The sequence below is a fragment of the Anguilla anguilla genome, chromosome 16, assembly GCF_013347855.1.
Source record: "Anguilla anguilla isolate fAngAng1 chromosome 16, fAngAng1.pri, whole genome shotgun sequence".
In the NCBI taxonomy this organism is placed as follows: domain Eukaryota; kingdom Metazoa; phylum Chordata; class Actinopteri; order Anguilliformes; family Anguillidae; genus Anguilla; species Anguilla anguilla.
This window is the reverse complement of record NC_049216.1, coordinates 6,996,952-7,017,366: the sequence shown is the minus strand read 5'-3', so window position 1 is coordinate 7,017,366 and position 20,415 is coordinate 6,996,952. Positions and strand designations below refer to the sequence as shown.

Here is a 20,415-nt window from a genome sequence, read left to right as displayed (position 1 = left end):
TGTGGTATTGTTGCAGCTGGTTAAATTTCATTGCTTGCCACTGGATGGCTGAGCTTGTTTTGGCCTTGTTTACCAAAGTGCCAGTGTTTGCTGACGTTATAACAATGGCTTAAAATTTTGTACTGGTAACTTTATTCACATTTTGCCTCAATTTAGATTGCCTTGGTTGGTGTTCAGAAGCTAAAAACATGTACAACCGTTTATGTATTTAATGATAAGCCACAATAGTGTTCCAACAGTTTTTATACATTTATCAAAAAATATGCCCTTGAAATAGGACTAGCTTACTGATTGTGTTAAATTTAAATCCCTAATAACAAAGCTAAAAAGCCTGATCTTCTGCATGCATAGGTTTAGTGATTGTTGTAATCTACATTTCTGCAACGCACCATTATGTATGGTAACACACTGACCTCAAATTCATCTGTAAAATCGTTTTCTAAAAGAAAAATATTTAAAGAAAATATTTTCCCTGTCGTGTTTGCTTATGGATGGGTGCAGTGATATAGACAGAGGGGCCCTTACCTTGAATATTTTCTTTACCGGCAGAAACAAATATTTTGTTTAATTATGTGTTTTTGTATGTGTACCTTGTGTGTACACTTGCGTGTCTGTGTTTATGTATGTGTGCCTCTGTGTGTCCATTTATGTATGTGTGAATGTGTGTCAGTGTATGTGTGTGCGTGTATGTGCCTGTGTGTACAAGTGTGTGTCTATTTATGTATGTGTGAATGTGTCTGTATGTGTGCGTGCTTGTGTGTGTGTGTATGTGCCTGTGTGTACAAGTGTGTGTCCATTTATGTATGCGTGAATGTGTGTCTGTGCATGTGTTTTTGTGCTTGTGTGTACATGTATGTGCCTGTGTGTACAAGTGTGTGTCCGTTTGTGTGTGAATGTGTATCTGCGCATGTGTGTGAGTGTGCGTGCTTGTGTGTACGTGTGTGTGCCTGTGTGTACAAGTGTGTGTCTGTTTATGTATGTGTGAATGTGTGTCTGTGTATGTGTGAGTGCATGTGTGTTTGCGTGCTTGTGTGTATGTGCCTGTGTGTACAAGTGTGTGTCTGTTTATGTATGTGTGAATGTGTGTCTGTGTATGTGTGTGAGTGCATGTGTGTTTGCATGCTTGTGTGTATGTGCCTGTGTGTACAAGTGTGTGTCTGTTTATGTATGTGTGAATGTGTGTCTGTGTATGTGTGTGAGTGCATGTGTGTTTGCATGCTTGTGTGTATGTGCCTGTGTGTACAAGTGTGTGTACGTTTATGTATGTGTGAATGTGTGTCTGTGCATGTGTGTGCGTGCATGTGTTTTCGTGCTTGTGTGTGTGTGTATGTGCCTGTGTGTACAAGTGTGTGTCTGTTTATGTATGTGTGAATGTGTGTCTGTGCATGTGTGCATGTGTGCATGTGTGCTTGCGTGCTCGTGTGTGTGCTGGGGAGGGCAGTTAACGCTTTCAGGTGGCGGGGCCCTGTCTCTTTGCGTTAGCGTTCCCATTATGCGGCTGCGGCGATGGCGGGGGTGGGGGCACGCGATCTGGGGTGGCAGTGCGAGGCGTGGTGTCAGTGTTTGGGGACAAACAGACGTGTGGGAGGGGGGATTGGGGTATGGGACGTGTGAAAGGGCAGCGGAGCACGGCGGTTGAACGGAGGCGGCTGTGTTTACCGCCTGCAGAGACGCCCCGCACCCGAAATCACAGCGCCACACAAACCCCGCTCCCCATGTCCCCTCTATTACCTTACCTTACCCTTACCTCTGTTTTACCTGTACACATCAGCAGGACCTCGGACTTTGGGAGCTGTTGGACACGTTGAATGAGTATTATACAGCAAATCCCTGGGCAAGGATATAGCAAGCAGCCTAATACAGCCATATTAAGCCATCATTACCTTGGATTGAGATTAGCATAGCAAGCACTCACCAGCCGGCCTTTGCACTGAACGTTTGATGCGTTTCTCCACATACTTTGTTTTATTCTACACTCTTAAGTACAGTACCTTAGGTACACCTACATGTGTGTGCTATAATGTACTGAATCTCCCTATTTCTGTAAGAACCTTAGAATGTGTCTCGATACAATACTGAATTAAATCTAGACGACAGGATCAGCTAACTAACTGAATTGTCATAGTTCATTGCTTGTGTTAGAAAGTATTGTTCTTCACTTTCATTTCAATCGATGTTGTTCGATTCATTGGATCTATTTATGAGATGCGTGCAGTTCTATTAATATTAATAATGCATGTCTGTAAATTATAATTACCCTTGAGTTCTGCATTTATTGATACACTATTTTACATATCTGTCTATATTCTGAATTATATTTCATAATCCCATAAGCACATTGCATACTTAATGTCAGATTCATAACATACACAGACACATGAGAACACTTTAAAGGAATTCCTCGTGCACCCATTTCAATTCTGATGCCGACTGCACGTCAGTCGAAATATGGGACAGGGGCTGTATGTAATGTTTTCCCCATTCTTAACGCATCACATTACTGCACACTGAGCGTTTTCACAGGCAAAAATATTGTTAAATATCAACCAGATTACAGTGTTCAGCAGTAACACCTAATCATTATATGATGTATACTGTATATATCGATGATTATCGAAGCCTGTCCCTGGTGTACTTTCGTATAATCAGCGAGACAAACAGGGAGCTCAAATCACAGGCTTCAGGAAGGAAGGGAGTCCACTGGAAACAGAACTACGCTGCACGCCGAAGTGAAAGAGCGACGACAATGGAGCGTCTTAAAACTTCAGACGGCTCTAAGTGCCGCAAGGAGCCGCGCCCCCGGGCCGGTTAAATTAAGTGAAAATTGCATTCTTGTCGGCGCAGATACAAAAATGGAATTCGCGATTGTGAAATATACACAGTTGTCACTTCTTTAAAAGGTGTCGGCAATTTGCTTCAGTGGATAAGGTGAATATTCGCCGTGACAGGAAAAGGGGGGGGGGGCTGCGGGTTGGGGGGGGTGGGTGGGGGTTTAGCGCCACGTGCGCAATCAATAAAAGACTTCAATATCTCAGGCTTCATTACGCCCGTAATAAGAGGCGATAGATCTGCGCCGCGCGAAACGACGAGCAGCCCCGGGCCCACCCGGCTGCAAGGGCCGCGGCCAGAAAGACAACGCTGCCACCTAGAGGACACGTTGGGGAACGCCCACGCACAACCACACCACCTTACTTTTCACACTGTTATGAGGACTAGGTTCTTAACCCTTTGAAAAGTAGGTTTACGGAATGTTGTTTCTAAGTTAAGTTTTTAAGTCAGTGTTCTAGAACTTCATTGCCTTCAATTACCAGTAGTGATCGTCACATTAGAATGTTTGGTTAAGAACATTCTAATGGCATATTTGTGATCTTACACCTGAAAGGGTTAACATCTCATGGCTATACTCTGTTGCTTCTGCATTGTTATTTTAAGGGAGTGAGGTTGTGGAACCACGTCTTTGTGTCTTATTTTAGTATACAAAAAACCACTACGTTTGCTGATGTAAGTCATAGGTATTGATCCTGAGAGGTACAAGAATTAAACAGGCACTCACACATGTCAATATTGGTTGCGACTGTTATCCGGGCCCTCTTGCCATCTACTGCCTCTATTGGTAAGGTGTTGTTACTGCAAGAGCTGCTGTCTGACATAAGTCAGTCACACTGGGTAAAAAAAGCCTTTTTTCAGGCTTTGGCGTCACGTCAAGTTTTGTGAGGCAAACGGCGTAACTGCACGAACGCTGATGGCAGTGGACTGGCAGACACAGTGCAATCAGGGGCTGATTACAGAAATACCATGACCCCGATATGACACGCTGATGCCGTTTGTTCTTAAAACACACACGCGCACGTTGAAAAGGCCCTTGGATCCCTCCCATATGCGACTCTCCGTATTTTACGTTCCATGTTTCATTTAATATTTAATTATTTTATGTTGCATGCTTTGATTTTGTCTACAGAAGCAGAAATATTGGTATGCTAAGGTCTCATGTATTTAGCCTCACGTGTCCAAAGGTTTTTTTTTGTGTCTCAGTGATTCCCAGCGAAGGAACTTGCCGCCTGCTCAGAACCGCAAGCCCAGCCATCCAGCAACAGAATCAATGGGAGCTTAACTCAGCCCACCTGGTGCCTGAGGCGTCCCGGGACAAGGGGGGGGGGGGTTGGGGGGTGCAGAGTTTTGAGGAAAAACCTGATGTCTGTGTAGAGCACCTCAACCTCAGCTGGCCTGGGGAAGCTCTGCACTCGAGGCTCGGGGCTTTGAAGATCAAACGGAGAGCAGGGCCACAGCCTGCCTGGGACTGGTCACAGGGAGGGAGGGAAGGGGGGCAGGGAAAGACAGAGAGCGAGAGAAACAGACGGATAGAGACACAGGTTCAAGGTGAGCAAAAGAGCCATAGAACAACTGAAAGAAAGAGAGAGGTAGAAAAGAAAAAGAGGGTGAGCAGACTAGAGAGTGCCCTGATGGGTTGATGTGGACCTCGGCGAGGTAGGTGCGAACCAGACCTTCGAGGGGAGACGGGAGGCGGTCGCCGCGGCCTTGCCCATGTCCTGCCGTACGCCCTGCCGCACGCACTACCCGGGCCGGGAGTCCGACCGGCTGCCATAGCAACCCCGAGTTTCCGCGAGTGAGGAAGACCATCTGTCCTCCTCGGGGCCGGGGGCGCGGGATGGCGGTGGCTCCCGACCAGAGCGCTGAAGTGGGCCAGGGAGGCAGGAGGTGCGCCGCCTGCTTTCGTCCCCGCGCAGAGGGAGGAAAGATGGATTAGGACTTTCAAAACTGTGCGTGTAGGGGGGGAAAGACGCAGGCGGTGCGCCAGCACTAGAGCCAGTAGGTACCGTTCGTTCCAGGTGCAGCGCTGTTTGGCCTCCTTTTATCGGAGAGAAAGGAGCCTTTCCCAGCGTCTGTTGTGACAGGGGCAGGCATCCCCGTTCTGGAAGTACTGTCGACTTTCTAGATCTCTTGATCTGGTGATATAATGAGCATTTTAAAAGCATGGCAGCTTGGGGTCTAATAGCTGAAGTTATTTTGTATTCAAGGATTCGGGGTAGGAAGCCAGGTATCTCTGCAGCACACAAGGGCCCAAGTTCAGTACCCCTGCAGTTTAGCATTTAGTATACCCCTGAAGTACAGTACATTTTCATACTCCTGAAGTATACTACTGTAAGAGTTTTATACTGCTGTAGTACATGTACTACGGTTCCATGGCCCCGTAGTATAGTACTGTAACAGTCCCATACCCCTGTAGTATAGTACTTGAAGATTGCCTTGCTCCTGATGTATAGTACTGCAAGAGTTCCAAGTCCCGTAGTCCTGTCATGCAGTACTCTAACAATTCCATGCCCCCATAGTATAGTGCTGTAAGAATTCCTTACCCCTGTAGTATAGTGCTGTAAGAATTCCTTACCCATGTAGTATATTGCTGTAAGAACTCTTTACCCCTGTAGTATTATAGTGCTGTAAGAATTCCTTACCCCAGTTGTACAGTGCTGTTAGAGTTCTATAGTCCTGTAGTACAGAACTCTAACAGCTCCATGCCCCTGCACTACAGTACTCTAACAGTTCCACGCCCCTGTAGTACAGTACATTTTCATACTCCTGAAGTATACTACTGTAAGAGTTTTATACTGCTGTAGTACATGTACTATGGTTCCATGTCCCCGCAGTATAGTATTGTAACAGTTCCACGCCCCTGTAGTACAGTACTCTAACAGTTCCACGCCCCTGTAGTACAGTATTCTAACAGTTCCACACCCCTGTAGTACAGTACTCTAACAGCTCCACGCCCCTGTAGTACAGTACTTTAACATTTCCACGCCCCTGTAGTACAGTATTCTAACAGTTCCACACCCCTGTAGTACAGTACTCTAACAGTTCCACGCCCCTGTAGTACAGTACTCTAACAGCTCCACGCCCCTGTAGTACAGTACTCTAACAGCTCCATGCCCCCGGAGTACAGAACTCTAACATTTCCACGCCCCTGTAGTACAGTGCTCTAACAGCTCCATGCCCCTGTAGTACAGAACTCTAACATTTCCACGCCCCTGTAGTACAGTGCTCTAACAGCTCCATGCCCCTGTAGTACAGAACTCTAACATTTCCATGCCCCTGTAGTACAGTACTCTAAGAGTCCCATACCCTTGCATTGTGAGCCACTTCACAAACATAGGTTTAGTGACACTGGCTGCCGTTTGTCCTTGTGGGAGAGATTTAATTCATAACTTGTGCAAGCATCCACCCCAGGGCACATACTTGGGACGCCAGAGGTGGGAAGGAGACGAGCTCCTCAAAACAACCAAGCACCATCTCTCTCCACTAATCCAACCCCAGTAAACAAGTCTTTCAAAATGCACGAATATCATTAGCATCAGCATTATGTGTAGCAGCTGCCTCAGTGGTGTTGTTAAATCATTACTGCTATCATCATCATCATCATTACTATCATCAGCCACCACAAAATCTGCCACGTAATTCACAATCGATTCAAAATCTGACAGAAGCATTTTAACACAATTTTCAGCTATTTCAGTTTTACAGTATACTCAGAATCAACATGAAATTGACCGACAGCTACCATATGTTCTATATAAATTCATTTGTTGGCTGGATTCACGTGCGCTGAACTCTGTGGGTGACCCCTGCCATGCCAGATTCCGCGTGTGCAAGTGCTGGACTGATATGCCATCTAAGCCTTGGCCAGACCTTGGGTCAAATACGTATTTGACCAAGGTCTGCCTGGAGTAACTGTTTGTCATCAGGATTGCTATACATGTCAGCGAGCATCGAGTGTATTGGGGAGCTTTAAGTTAGCACGTCTTGAGCCATTAAAATGAATTGGTGTGAGACACAGTTGCCCAGATTATATTTACAGTTTGGATGTGAACCTCAGCAGTTGGGGTTGAGAGATGGGAAAAGGGGTGGGGCTAGCTTGGGAAGTAGTGAGGTGAAACACTGGTATTAAAGGGTTGCGTGTTTGGAAGGATCCTGGGATAGGCTTCATAAAACCACCCACTGCTGTAGAAACAGCACTAGTCTCTGAGGTAAACAACACGCGGCTAGCATGGAGCAGGTACACAGCTTTAGGGCTGACCACGTGTCTCCGGCCACCATTCCCGCCCTAGCCGCAGCAACGTGCATTCTGGGAAATCGATGGGAGCGGCTGAGGATTGCGGTCCTGCCGGGGACCGTAACACGAAGCAGACTTTCCTAAGCGGTTAAAGGTGTGAGAGGAGAGTTTAAGCTCACTTCTGCCCAGCGCATCGATTGGGCCTGCCCGACGCCGGGCGCCAGTTGGTGAATTTGCACCTGACGAGCCCCGGCCAACGGCTCCACACCTTCTCCTGCCAGGCAATTAACGGAGGGGCCCGGGCCCCGGGCCCTCTCCCCGACTCCTCCCGCAATTCGCGCCCAATTACGAGCACTGCGCCTCCCCCGCTTTCGCTGACACCTGTCACCACGCCTACCCCGCCTCTAGGGGAGGGCCCCGGTTCCTGCACCTCCTCGACAGGGTGTACCGTAAGCATCTGGTTAATGGTCTGGGGGGGGAGGGGGGGGGGGCAGGGCATCTGAGGCAGGGTGGCCGGGGAGAGAGATGAGGGAAGGAGGCTTAATTCGATTGGGAAATGCAAGATCTTCGCCTTGCACTTCCTGGTAGCAGTGTCGATACAGGCGGGGAGGGGAGACTGTGTGGTGCGCTATGCAGGGTGGCCTACTGCCGACGCATTCGATTCCCTACCATGTCATTGCCAAGTAGACCATATCAGCATGTATTTTTGTTACTTTTGGGTTGTCAAGTGAAATTGTGTTATGCCATCGGAAAATCTTTAAATCATTCAAATCTGTCTTACCTCACATATTTAGCAAAAAAGGAAAAATATTAGATTCATATTTAAGACTTATTTGTTGGTTTTCATAGTGTTGTGATCCCATCTGTTCCCCCCCAGTCTGAATAATGTGAATAAATACATTTTTTTATTTAAAAAAAAAAAAAAAAAAAAAAAAAAAAAGGTCAGATGTGTGTGACGAATGGCAACCCGACTAGAAGCTGTCAAGCCAGGGGAACAAAACAATGTCAGCCCCTATAGTTTTGGAAAGGAGGGTCCTACCAGTTGCCTTCAAAGCACCGTAAGCTGAAACTAATACCGAACCTGTGCCGGTGTACAACCCCAGGAGAGCTGAGTGTGCCCGTGGCTGGGTGCGGCCCCCTTTTCATTTCGGCAAGGATTTGCTTACAGCAGGTCAACGGCAGGGCCTCCGGAGGGTCCTGCTCTGTGGCGCTCCCTCTGCAGAGCAGGACGCAAAAGCGACGGCTTCTAATCGAGGCTTAGCGCACACAGCGGAGAGGGGAGAAACCGGCCCGCCGCTCTGCGGTCTCCGTCGCGTGAAATGAACGCGCGCGGCTCGCGTCCCAGGGTGTGAAATAACAGGGCCGGTCCTCTGATTTTTACCGCCCATTTCATCCCCAGCTGTAGGCCGCAAGCAAAATTATATTGTCTTAAATGACGAGGCTAGGGACTGTCGTGCCTCAAGTGGAGCCCTCACTGCGGACCTAAGTGTACTCCGACGCCGCGCGGGCTTGCAGGAAACGACCTCGTCTGTGGGATTCTCCTTCCTGTTTTTTATTCATTGTATTCCGTTTTCAAGCTATAAATAATACCAGAAGATTTCGGGTGTTGTTCGTTTTATCATTATGAAAATTTGTAGCCGGAAACAGCACGAGGACATTAAAGCACTTAAAAATAAAAAAATAAAAAAGGCTTCTTCTCTTAGGTGGCTCATCCGGTCAAGGCACCGTTCTGGTGCGTGGACGGGCCCCAAGATCTCGTTCCCACAGCGTGACGTTCGTTCAATCGGCGATTACGCCATCCAGGAACGGGACGGCTCAGTTGGTTAGAGGTCAGTATTTCATTGCTCTCTGGTGACCCCTGTGGGTAGATTGTGTGCCGGTGGACTGCTTGCTGATGTGTCACGTGAAATATCTTCCTCTGACTCAGCTCTGTGTGACCTTGGCTGAGGGCTGCAATGTGAAAAGAAGCAGGCTGGCGACACCACGTGTCTTGGAGGAGAATTGCAGCATGACCCCCAAACAAAAAAACAAAAAAACAAAAAAATAAATAAATAAATAAATATTTCCACAGTTACAGTCATGTGGCTGTGGTGTAATTATGGCAGTGGTAATCATGACAACCACGGCTGCGGTAGCACTTGACTTGCTGATTTGATTGGAGATTGGTAGGCTTTAAAAGCCAAACAAAACCTCAAACAGAAAGCATTACATTACAGGTATGCAGCAGATGCTCTTATCCAGAGCGACTTACACAACTTTTACATAGCATTTTACATTGTATCCTTTTCATACAGCTGGATATATACTGAAGCAATGCAGGTTAAGTACCTTGCTCGAGGGTACAACGGCAGTGTCCTACCCAGGAATCAAACCTGTGACCTTGGTTGCAAGCCCAGTTCCTTACCCACTGTGCTACACTGCCACCCGGCACGTGTTACCGGGGCTAACACTGGGTCGGCCCCCCGGCCCTCATCACACGGCTGTGTCAGGCACCGTGCGATCAGGAGGAGGCTCCAAAAACAGGAAGACTGCAGACTCTCACGGAGACCGCGGAGCCGTTACGGAAGCGGCGCAGGGCGTCACAGTCGGAGACGGTTTAACCGATTTGGGGCTTTGCGCTGGCGATCAGCAGTAGCGCCGGCTCAAACCGAGCTTCATCCAGGCAGCTCACGAGCGAGCCGCCCCCAAGCGCGCCGGACGAGAAACGGCTGAGAAAGAAGCCGACTCGATTACGTTAAGGAAAAAATACAAACGGCGTCGTAAACGCCGTGGCAGCTTCCGATTAAAGCGCTGCTGTAAGGGCGTGAGAGCTGGGGGGGGGGGGGGGGGTGTGTGAATCGCTCGCCGTTGTTCTATGAAGGTTGCCGTTCGACGCAAACGAGGGCCGTTCCCTGGCCCAATGCGTGCCTCCCGGTCTGAGGTCGACGCGAGAGTTTGATGAAAGGCCGGTTTCGCTTTCCCTGACATCCAAATTTAACAAACACCGGTTAGGGTCCCCTGTTGTCCCCCGTAAAAATGACACGGGGAAAGACGGGTGCCTTCTGCTCCTTGTCGCGTTCCGTTACCGCCGACCTGTTCGACGGCACCCGGGGGAATCGGAGCACCGCACGCCGCCCCCGTCTGCGTAACGTGGCCGGACGGCTCCGGCGAGGGCACGCCTCGCCCAAACACTGCTTTTAGGGGCTTTTTTTTTTTTTAAGGTCTTTTAACAAAAGTTTTTTAAAAAATGTAACAGGCTTTTTTGCTTCCATTGTGCACCAAGTGCAGCTGAAATTCTCTCTTTTTTCTTTTTATAAAAAATTGAAATCGTTTTTTGCGCACCTTGGCAGAACTACGAAATAGCGGCGAAATTTGATTTGTTCATGAGATCGTCGTTTGTGAGTCGCTGCTAAGAGGACGAGGATCATTTTGGCCAGGTTCCCCTTCAAAAAGAGAAGCGAGGCTTTCCTCCTAGATAAATAAAAGTGGGGGGAAAAAAACTGTGATAACGGTATCATTTTACAAAATAATGTAATAATGTTTTTTAGTTTTTTCCAGCTGTAACGATGTCACCGTTTGTACAGGGAGCTGTGGGTTCCTTCGTTCTCAGAAGTGGGGGGGGGAAGGATGTCTGGGTTTTTAATGCCACAGAGCTATTGTGACCAGAGTAATGCATCTCAGCGAAATATAATTAATATTACAATTACAGTGCAGCTGGGGCGCAGTGTGCTACTGTAGGTGTCGACAGCAGACGAGCTGGAGGCCATTTTACGTAGCTGCCCTCCCTACACATAACAATGCTGAGCACGCTACCGCAGAACGCAGAAAACACCGTTACATAACGTCACCGCAATCTGTCATTGCAACTGCCAATACTGCTACTTCTCATTTCACTACCACCATTACAATTAGTAGTAATATAATAATAATAATAATAATAATAATAATTCTCACCATCATCATATGACAGTCATTTTCTGTACAATTTTATGTATGTGTATTATATTTAAGCAGTTGAAAACTAAGGTAGTTTTTAATTCTGTACACTTCAAAACATTCTGCATAAACATGGTATTAAAATGGCTTTAATATTAATATTAATAACTCGGAAAATAGACACACATCCATAATTACCGTATGTTTTATGTCGGAGGACAAAGAGGACACTTGTAAATTACTATAATGAGAACCAGGGAATTTTGTACCAATAAATTCTGCAATGCTTATTTACTGAACCATAATCTTTGGATGAAAACTAATTACAGGCGTATTCCTGCCTTGTTTATTCCCAGCTAATTTTACCCTTATTTCCTAACTAAACAGTTCAGTGCTGTTTAAGTTCAAAATAAATCTTTCATTATTTTGACAGTCTGCCTGACCAAATGTTTTTAATAATTGTAGGCATCTAAAAATGGTAGTTTGCCATCCTAATCAGGGAATTCACAAGCACTTTCATGAACATTTTTTCTCCCTTAATAAATTACCAATTTTAGAGATGTTCATCAACTTTGATGACTTCTTAATCTCATTTTGGAATGCTATACTTAATTTTTTTTTTACTTTGTTATTTTTAAAAAGCTTATTACAAAAGCTTAACGGTACAAAAATCTTATTTTAAGAGAATATGACAAAAGGCATGCCTGCATTAAGTATGTCTGCATTACTACTGTATCATTAGAGTATATAGTTATTCAATAATGCAATGTCGCTTTGGCAGTCTGATGACATTATTTGGCGACCATGCCCAAAATAAGATATGCCTCAGAGCTTTTATCTCCACACAAACAAAGGTGTTTTTGACTCGTAAACACTGCTCGAAGACCCATAATCCTTTTTTCTGTTTCCTCAGTACCCAATTTAAATATATTAAATTCAAGTCAATTGTGATCCTTCTACGCCGTTGTCTGAGATAGTTAAGTGCTTTTTGAAATTAGATTGCTACAAGCAGATGTGTAAACGCTCCCTCAGTCTCTTCGAAATTAAATATTCAGTCGGGAGATTGAAAGGATTAAGGCATCGTAGCTTCATGCTTGAACAGTCATCCTGACAGTTTTCCAGTAACGATCACATTTTCGTTTTCTCGCTGTTGTCAGGGCATGTTTTATACAGGAAACAATGCATCAAATGTTTATCTGGAACAGCGTGAGGCTGCTTATCTCACGGGGGCCTAGTTTACACGCTTTCAAAATGTTTGGGGCGAAGGGGGGGCACACAAGTCGAGTTACCTTCAACACTTGTACAGCGAGAATTTTTTTTTTTTTTTTTTTTCCCACGTTTTAGACAATACCCTGCCAGCTTTTTTTCACAACCCATTAGTTCCTGGAGCTACATCAGAAGGATGTCGGGAGTGGAGTGAAATTCCTCTAAGATGCAGATGTCAGGATCAAAAGTCAGAGGCATTGGAAGAACAGCAGGGGGGCGTGCTTGCTAGACCTGAAACATAACAATTAGCATCCAGCATGTGACATTCCCCTATGCACCGCTCTACCTTTCCTTAAAGTTTACTGTCGGCGGAGGACATCAAAAGTGTTTCCCATTCACCCCACCCCCCCACCCCCACCCCCGGTGAGACAGACGCAAAAGCCGAAAGCAGCCAGCGATTGCGTTACGAGGTCGTACTTTTGGCTAGAACAAGTTTTTGGGGGAAATTGTTTTGTCAGATCAGACGATGTCTGTGTGCGTCAGACACAACAACGCGGCTTTGGGGAAACAAACAGGGTTGCGCGGAATTGAAGCAAGGCATCCCTTTGAATAAGTCCTTAATCTGGTGCTTAGAAAAACAGTTTAATTACTTCAGTCACACCTGGGCAGGAGGCTGCAGTACGCGAGTGCGCTAGCACAGTCCCTGGGGGCTGGCAGTGCTGTGGTAGTACCTTTTGCCCACACGGCATCTCATTAAGGAGTCAAGAGTGCCAGTTCCAACCACATAAAATAAGGAAAACAGCAATAATTTCACATAAAAAGATCTGACAAATTAAATAAATATAACCACGTGCTTATTTTATGGCCTTTTCCTTTATAATTTACATTTTATTTTCTTCTCTATTGAACTGAAAAAAAAAATTATGTAGTTAGAAGAAGGGTTTTGGACTTCAACTTAAAATAAACAAAAAATAATAACGCCTGCAGAGCTAGGCAATCGTTTAGGTAAACTGATGGCCAAGGCTAGCTCTGCTAGCTGTCCCAGCACAGGTGACCCAGAAAAGGTGTATTGGGATGGCAGATATACCATCCCACCAAGTTATGGCTTGGTGGGGAGGCTTGCCCCATACCTATGCAGCACCGAGAGTTTGGCACTTCAGGGGTCCCTACAGAAATATTTGGACATACGATACCCACGCCTAAAATAGATAGGCTTCCTAAAGTGCTTGCAACTAGTCCACCATTGATCTGACAACTAGAGCAAAGAAAATCTCAAAAAAAAGTATTGAAGACCAGTAGAGTTTCTCGCCAAATAAGCTGGTGCCATGAGGAGTGTCGTGAGAGATGGTAGGATCAACAATGAATGTGGATATGCAGTTTCCTCCTTTTAATCCCAACAGGATGGGTGTTGTCACACCCTGATTGGACAAGAGAAAATGCACCACAGATGCACTCAATGACTAATTAACAGCCAGTCTCCAAGACCCTGATCAACAGCTGATCCACACAGCCCTAAACTCAACTACCAATCTCGAACTGTGCGACTATGAAATTAAGAAGAAATATCCAACTAAGCGAAAACTAAATAACAAGCACTGAAGAAAACTAACTAGCAAGCACCACAGGTTATACCAGTGGTGACCAACCCTGTACCTGGAGACCTACCATCCTGTAGGATTTCATTTCCACCCTAAATTGGCACACCTGACTCTACTAATTAGCAACTCGGCAATGTCTGTTAGGGTTTTTGGGGTTTGAGTGAAAACCTACAGGACGGTAGATCTCCAGGTACAGGATTGGTTACCACTGGGTTGTACAGTACTGTGCAAATGTCTGAGACCAACCTTTCTTTTATTTACTCTCCAGTGAAAACAGCAATTAAGTGCAAGTTATTTATTTTTAGCAAACGTATGTTAAACACACAAACACAAAATTACACAAAAACCTCCACAACCACAAACAATATCAAATCTTTGACCTTCTGTTGATGCTAAAACATTCCAAGTTGACTCATCTTCTGAAAACACATTTTCAGAAGAGGTTTAAACTCCTGTTACTGACCAGAGCCTCCAGTAGTTTAGAAAAACAGAAAGCATAAAGAATGTAGGCTAAGAGTCGACAATAACACCTGAGATAGGAATCGTGTATTTCCTAACAGGCTACCTTGTTCCCAGAGCTTCATCTGGGTCCTGGCCACAGACACCGGCAGAAAATGTGGCCTTCCAGGACTGAATTTTGAGATATCTGCCACAGCATGAGGTAGCACAAGCATGGCTGTGTGGCATGGAGGAGAGGAACCAGGTTCATAATCGGTGGGTTTATTGATAAAATCCCATTTGTGCCACCACTGTCATCTTTAATCAAAGTGCTTCACACCTGAATTGTTTAATTTAAAATCCTGCTGTATAAATAGCTGATAGTATAATCAATATATGAAACAAAAAATTACCCTGGATGGGTGTGTCCACTCAGAAAATGAATCTTGTGATGTACTATTTGCCAGCTCTACCTCCACATTTCACTGCTTGTCTGTAAGTGTTGAAGATTTTTTTACATCGATATAATTTAGCTATTCCTTTGCTGGGGTGACTTAAATATAAAAAGAACACCGCTGTCATTTAGGAAACCACAAGTCTTCTGTCACTTGAATTTTTTTTTTTTTTTTTAAACACGCGTACCCAGATGGTTGGCTGTCGCTCCGGGGCCTGACAGAGCTGGCAGCCGACCAACTGGGTCGCCAATGCGAGAACTGGATTCATCTGTTCCGTTCAGCTGGGTCTGCTTCCCTATACGTTACACATGCATCCGCGTCGAGCGGGCTCTGCGCTTGCGCCTCTGGCGACCACGTGCACTTTCATTTTTCTCATCCTTGTCCAACAACGGAGCGAGCTGGCCTGGTCTTGGCTAGCTAGAACTTTTATAACTGTCGAGGGTCGGGGAAGAGGCAAGAGGGAGGGGCACGGAACATTCTGGACATGCCTCCGTCTCCATTTTGTTCTTTTAGAACAATAAAGCGGGAAGGGGTGACAGCCCTAATACAGTGTCCCTCTGACTTTCTCCACAGAGACAAGATGACTCCTGTAATTACCTTAACGTGAAGTGTGACTGACAACAGGGGAAAGAAGCCAGTCCTTCAGACATCTCCGGCCTAATGTTACATGAGTTTGGTTGGGTGGAGTTAGGAGGGCGATGCTGAGGACTGGGCGGAAGTTCAGTGGCAAGTGCTACATCTTTTCTCAGTGACATTATGTAGTTTGTCTTGTTCTTTCAGAGTTCAGTGGTAAATTTTCCTAAAGTGTACTTTAAATGGATCCCATTAGTTTTACAGTGAAAATGACTGTTAGATATATATGTCCATTGTAGCCTGTGCTACAAGAAGGTTTTGAAGGAAGATAGCATGGATGATGCTTTTGTAACCCTAAAAATGCATTGTGAATGAAAGCAATTAACCACTGTAATTACAATAACAGCTGTCGTGCCAAGAAATTTCCTGTGCCCATTCATGTTCGCAAGAAGAAAAAATCTACAGAATTTGGTGACGCCAGGACCTTTCCTTTAGCGCCACCATCAGGCTAAACCTCCAATTTGTGATCAAGATATCTCAAAAAGCAATGGTCGGATTGCCATGAAATTTGATGTGAACATTCATGTACCCAAGAGGAAGAAACTTATTTTGGTTACCCAATGACTTTTCCTCTAGCTCCACCACCAGGCCACCACCAAAAAGTAATGACTGGACTGCCAAAACATTTTCTGGGCGATATTCATGTGAGGGGACACTGCTGTGTCTCGTCGGAGGTCTGCACTCCACTGAGTGCATTCTTTTTAGTTCTATCTGGATTAGGAACAATATACTTCAAAAAACGTAAAGCTCACTTGTGCAATTAAAGTAATTGAATGCTAATCGCAAAACATTTCATTTTTTGAAACGCCAACCCTAAATTTTGTGAATGTTTTCTTGAATTTTTCCATTGCATTGTCAACATTTTTCCACAAAATATTATTAAGTGTGTGTATAGTTTTTTTTTTGTTGTTTTTTTTTTTTTTCCACTTAAGGGTTTCTTTAGCTGGCGATGCAATTATTTGCAGATGCACGCTGGACTCATTGCCGCTGGTTAAATGGCATGGAAAGGCACGCGTTGAGAGAGCAGAGAGACGGCACAAAGCCATAAAGAGAGCGCCCGGGCCTGGCTCATTGCATGAGGGAGTGAGGACGCATTAATGATATGTAAAGGAGGAGTGGGCCCGTAGTCCCACCCCGAGGTTCGCTAACCTCGCTCGTTTGCGCTTGACCTGGCCGCCAACGCTCAGGCTTTTGTGTACACAATGGGAACCCCTGAAGTGTGAAGAAGAAACATTAATATTTCCCAGCGGGGGGAAGTCCAATTTGGGTGCCACGCATTATCCCTGCCATTTTCCCCTCCTCCCCCTGCAATTTAGTCCGTTTCTTTATTTTCATATCATAACGTGCAACCAGAGACCCGTATTCATAATTAGCACTGTTTTCACCTGAGACCTGCTTGCTGTTTTTAAACAAAGGGGGGGAAGAAAGGACCATTTTAACTTCTCGTGGGCAAGCGTTCGCCATGAATAGTTACCCGCGACGTGATTGTTACCGGGCGGCAGACCGCTGCGTTTGTAATTAGAGATTAGACGTCGGATGATGGACAGAGTGCAAAAAACGGCTCTTTCGCGTACGCGAGCTCCATAATTGTGTTTTGCACTGTTGTTCTGCTCCGGAGGTTTCTGGCGAGGAGAGTGCCCGGAGAAAAGGGAAGGAACGAAAGGGCCGCTGCACGTACCTCGGCCTCGACGTTTAAGGGCCGACCAGTTAAACAGGAACATGTGAAACGGGGCCCGGGGGCAGAACAATGAGGAGGACGCGATCCGCTCTTGAATGACTGGCGTTTAACGCGCTGGATATTAGCGTGCCGACAGACGTGGAACAGACACGGCGCCTTTGACCTTTGGATCACGGCGCATTGTTCCTTCCAGGGAACAGGATTCACAAACACCTTCTGGGGGTGAAACGACTCTGGCAAAGCTAAAAATGTATTACAATATTCTAAATTCTGTGCTTCATTCTGCATTTCAATTCTAAATACTGAAATGCAGAATAAAGCACCATGGATTAAATGGTAATCAAACGTCGCTGTCAATTTAAAGGAAAAAAAAATTGAACGGTCTCCACTGTAAAGTGTGGAAACCCTAAGCCAGAGCCAGCCGCTGGCATAAACACTATACAGTTCAAAAACAACAAAAAAGTCAAACTTTTAGTTTTATATTTAGACTTAAAAATTGTATTTCATACTTTTTCACTAAATAAGACAAAAAGACTCCCATTGAGGTGAGAGTTTGACGCATTTCAAGATTTGCCAATAGGGTTTTAAAAATTCAGTCACTTAAAACAAGCTAATATTATCTACTTGAGAAAAAAAGGATTTAAAGTCACAATAAGACTAAAACACTTGTTAAGACAGAGCTTTTTTGCAGTGTGTAGTCTTTAGGGCCACGACCATCCCTGGGCCACACAATTCAAGGCTTTTTTTTTTTTTTGGAACACTTTTTTTTTTTGGGGGGGGGGGGGCGCAACAGAATTCTTGTTTAGGGCCACCGAAACCCTAGGGTTGCCCTGAGCCCCCAAATCCCCCTGCCCCGGCTCTGAGGCTGATATCAAAGCCCTGGGCCGGGGAGTGCGGGCGGAGGGCGGAGGGCGGAGGAGGGGTCTCGCCGAGGGGATTAACGGCTCCTTGGGAGCGGAGAGGGACGTTGAGTGAACACCTGCCATGGTGTCAATAGAGAGGCTGTGAACCCCAATCAGCCTCAGCGTGCGGAGCCCGAGCCAGGGGGGGGGGGGGGGGGCGGAGCCTGGCCCCATTTACGCCGCAGCCGCCGCCGTCGGACCCCGGCGTGCCCTGGATCAAACCTGCAGCGCCGGGGCCAATTTGCAATTTACGCTCGTGTGCGCACACAACCCTGTGCCACACCGAGGCCCCAGTGCCAAGGTCGCATGTTTGGGCTGGTGTTTCTGCCGCGTTTTTGTTTGCTATTATGTGATGTCCTTGGTGTGTGTGTGTGCGTGTGTGTGTGTGTATGTGTGTGACCGTGCATGCGTGTATACGGGCATGTGTGTCTGTGCACCTGTGTGCTTTTATGTGTATGTGCACATGCATGTGCATGTGTCTTTATAAGTGTACCCATATGAGTGCTCACATTCACGTGTATGCATTTGTGCTTGCGCCTGTGTGTGTGCGTGTGCGTGTGTGTGTTTGTGCACATGCGCTTGTATGTGTGCTTGCGTGTTTGTGTGTGTGTGCACGCGGATACATGTATGCATGTGTGTGTGAGGGTGTTTGTGTGCGTGATGCTGGGTGGAGTGGATTGGTAGATGGGTTTATTTGAAGATGTTGATCAATACAGGCTTTAGTGTTCCAAGTGCTCTTCATTTTATTGCTCAGGCTATCAGGTGCTGATTGGGGTTATTGGTATTGATATTTTGCCCATTTCTATTCATCTATGTCATTTTGACTTGTCATCAGCCTCACACACTGCAAAGACTGTAACAATGCTAATACAATGAAAGCTACTGGCTAAATTCCAGATTTTTTTCTTTTTTTGTTGCTTTCACGGTGCATGAAAATTATGAAAATTATGCCTAATTGAAGTAAAAATGCTTTTTGTAGATCCCTTTCAGGGTTTTGGCCTTTGCCTCATGTAATTACTTTCAACAATGCATTCGCTCCAAAATAATCCCTGTCAAACTGACCCCTTTTAAAGGATCATATTAATTGTTCCTTGAGATAAATACCCATACCTGAATACATAATTTTTTTTTAAAACTTGTATATGGGATCTGCCTTTTGTTGGGAATATCTTAGCTTTTCCCATTTGCCACTTTAGCAGCCTGTCAAGTGGTCCCAACCCCCCCCGCCCCCTTGGCACAATCGGTGCGTTCCTAAGAAGGCCTGACAGATCCACAAAGGTGGCCTCTGTTCTGGGCTGTTTCCTACGCCGTCTTTTTGTCGCCGAAGCGCCAAACGCGTGCCTCGGTTCTTGCTCGTCGCCCTCTCGACGGGCAGGAAGTCCAGCGACGCGCCCTCCTCAGCCTCGCCGTACGCCTAACGAGCGAGGCTAACGGGCGCTTGACTGCACGTACGCGATCGGCACCGTCACGCGACAGGCGAAGGGCCGAGGAGCCCTAATGGTCACGGTCACAAATCACGAAGAGGGCCTCTATCGTTATTTTACATTACATTTATTTAACATTACATTACATTACATTACAGGCATTTAGCAGACGCTCTTATCCAGAGCGACTTACACAACGTTTACATAGCATTTTACATTGTATCCATTTATACAGCTGGATATATACTGAAGCAGTTTCGGTTAAGTACCTTGCTCAAGGGTACAACGGCAGTGTCCTTACCCGGGAATCGAACCTGCGACCTTTCGGTTACAAGCCCAGTTCCTTACCCACTGTGCTACACTCCGTCCATAACAGATGCTTTTATCCAAAGCGACATACAAAAGTGCATATCACGGTCATTGGGACAACTACAAAACACAGGTTAGATAAGGTACAATACTCATTTCATACAGCTATTTATAGCAAAGAACACAGTTCAGTTCACGCAGTGAACACTATTCTGACGGGGAAATTACTGTCATCGGTGAAAGTTTGCTCAAAGAATCCTACCAACGGTGAACTCATCGGCGAAGAAAACAGTTCTATAATATAGCAGAGAGAAAGCTTTGTAACATTAGGATCTTCCGGTGTGTTAGAACAGGGTTTCTTGGGCTGAGGTGGGTAGAGCCCTGAGGGTCCTTTGTCCTTTCTTTACCCAGTCCTTTCTTCTGACCGTTACACCCTGATGGTTTGGTCAGGTGAGACCAATAGTCAGCTTTTTGGCCACACACACTAGTGTTCGTTTGGAAGGAGGACGCTTGTGTTGGCCTCACACCAATGGTGAAATATGGTGGTGGAACCTGATTATTTAGCATCCACTGTTCCTGGGGCTCTTGTAAATTGCCATGGTGTCATGCAGTCCAGCAAGTACAGAGACATTTTGGCAAAAAAACCCCTGGTATTCCCCCGGCCAGGAAGCTCAAACTTGGCTGCAAATGGACGTTTCAGCAAGACAATGATCCTAAGCATACCTCAAAATTAACCAAGAAATGGTGAACTGACTATAAAATTATAGCCTCGCAATGGCCATCTCAGTCTGCAG

The 20,415-nt window shown here is 45.9% G+C and overlaps 1 protein-coding gene across 1 annotated transcript in view; it reads left to right on the top strand.

Annotated features, from left to right (window-relative positions):
- Positions 1 to 20,415, top strand: part of LOC118215550 (doublecortin domain-containing protein 1-like) — a 130,539-nt gene that overhangs the window by 27,830 nt on the left and 82,294 nt on the right. The window lies entirely within an intron of this gene.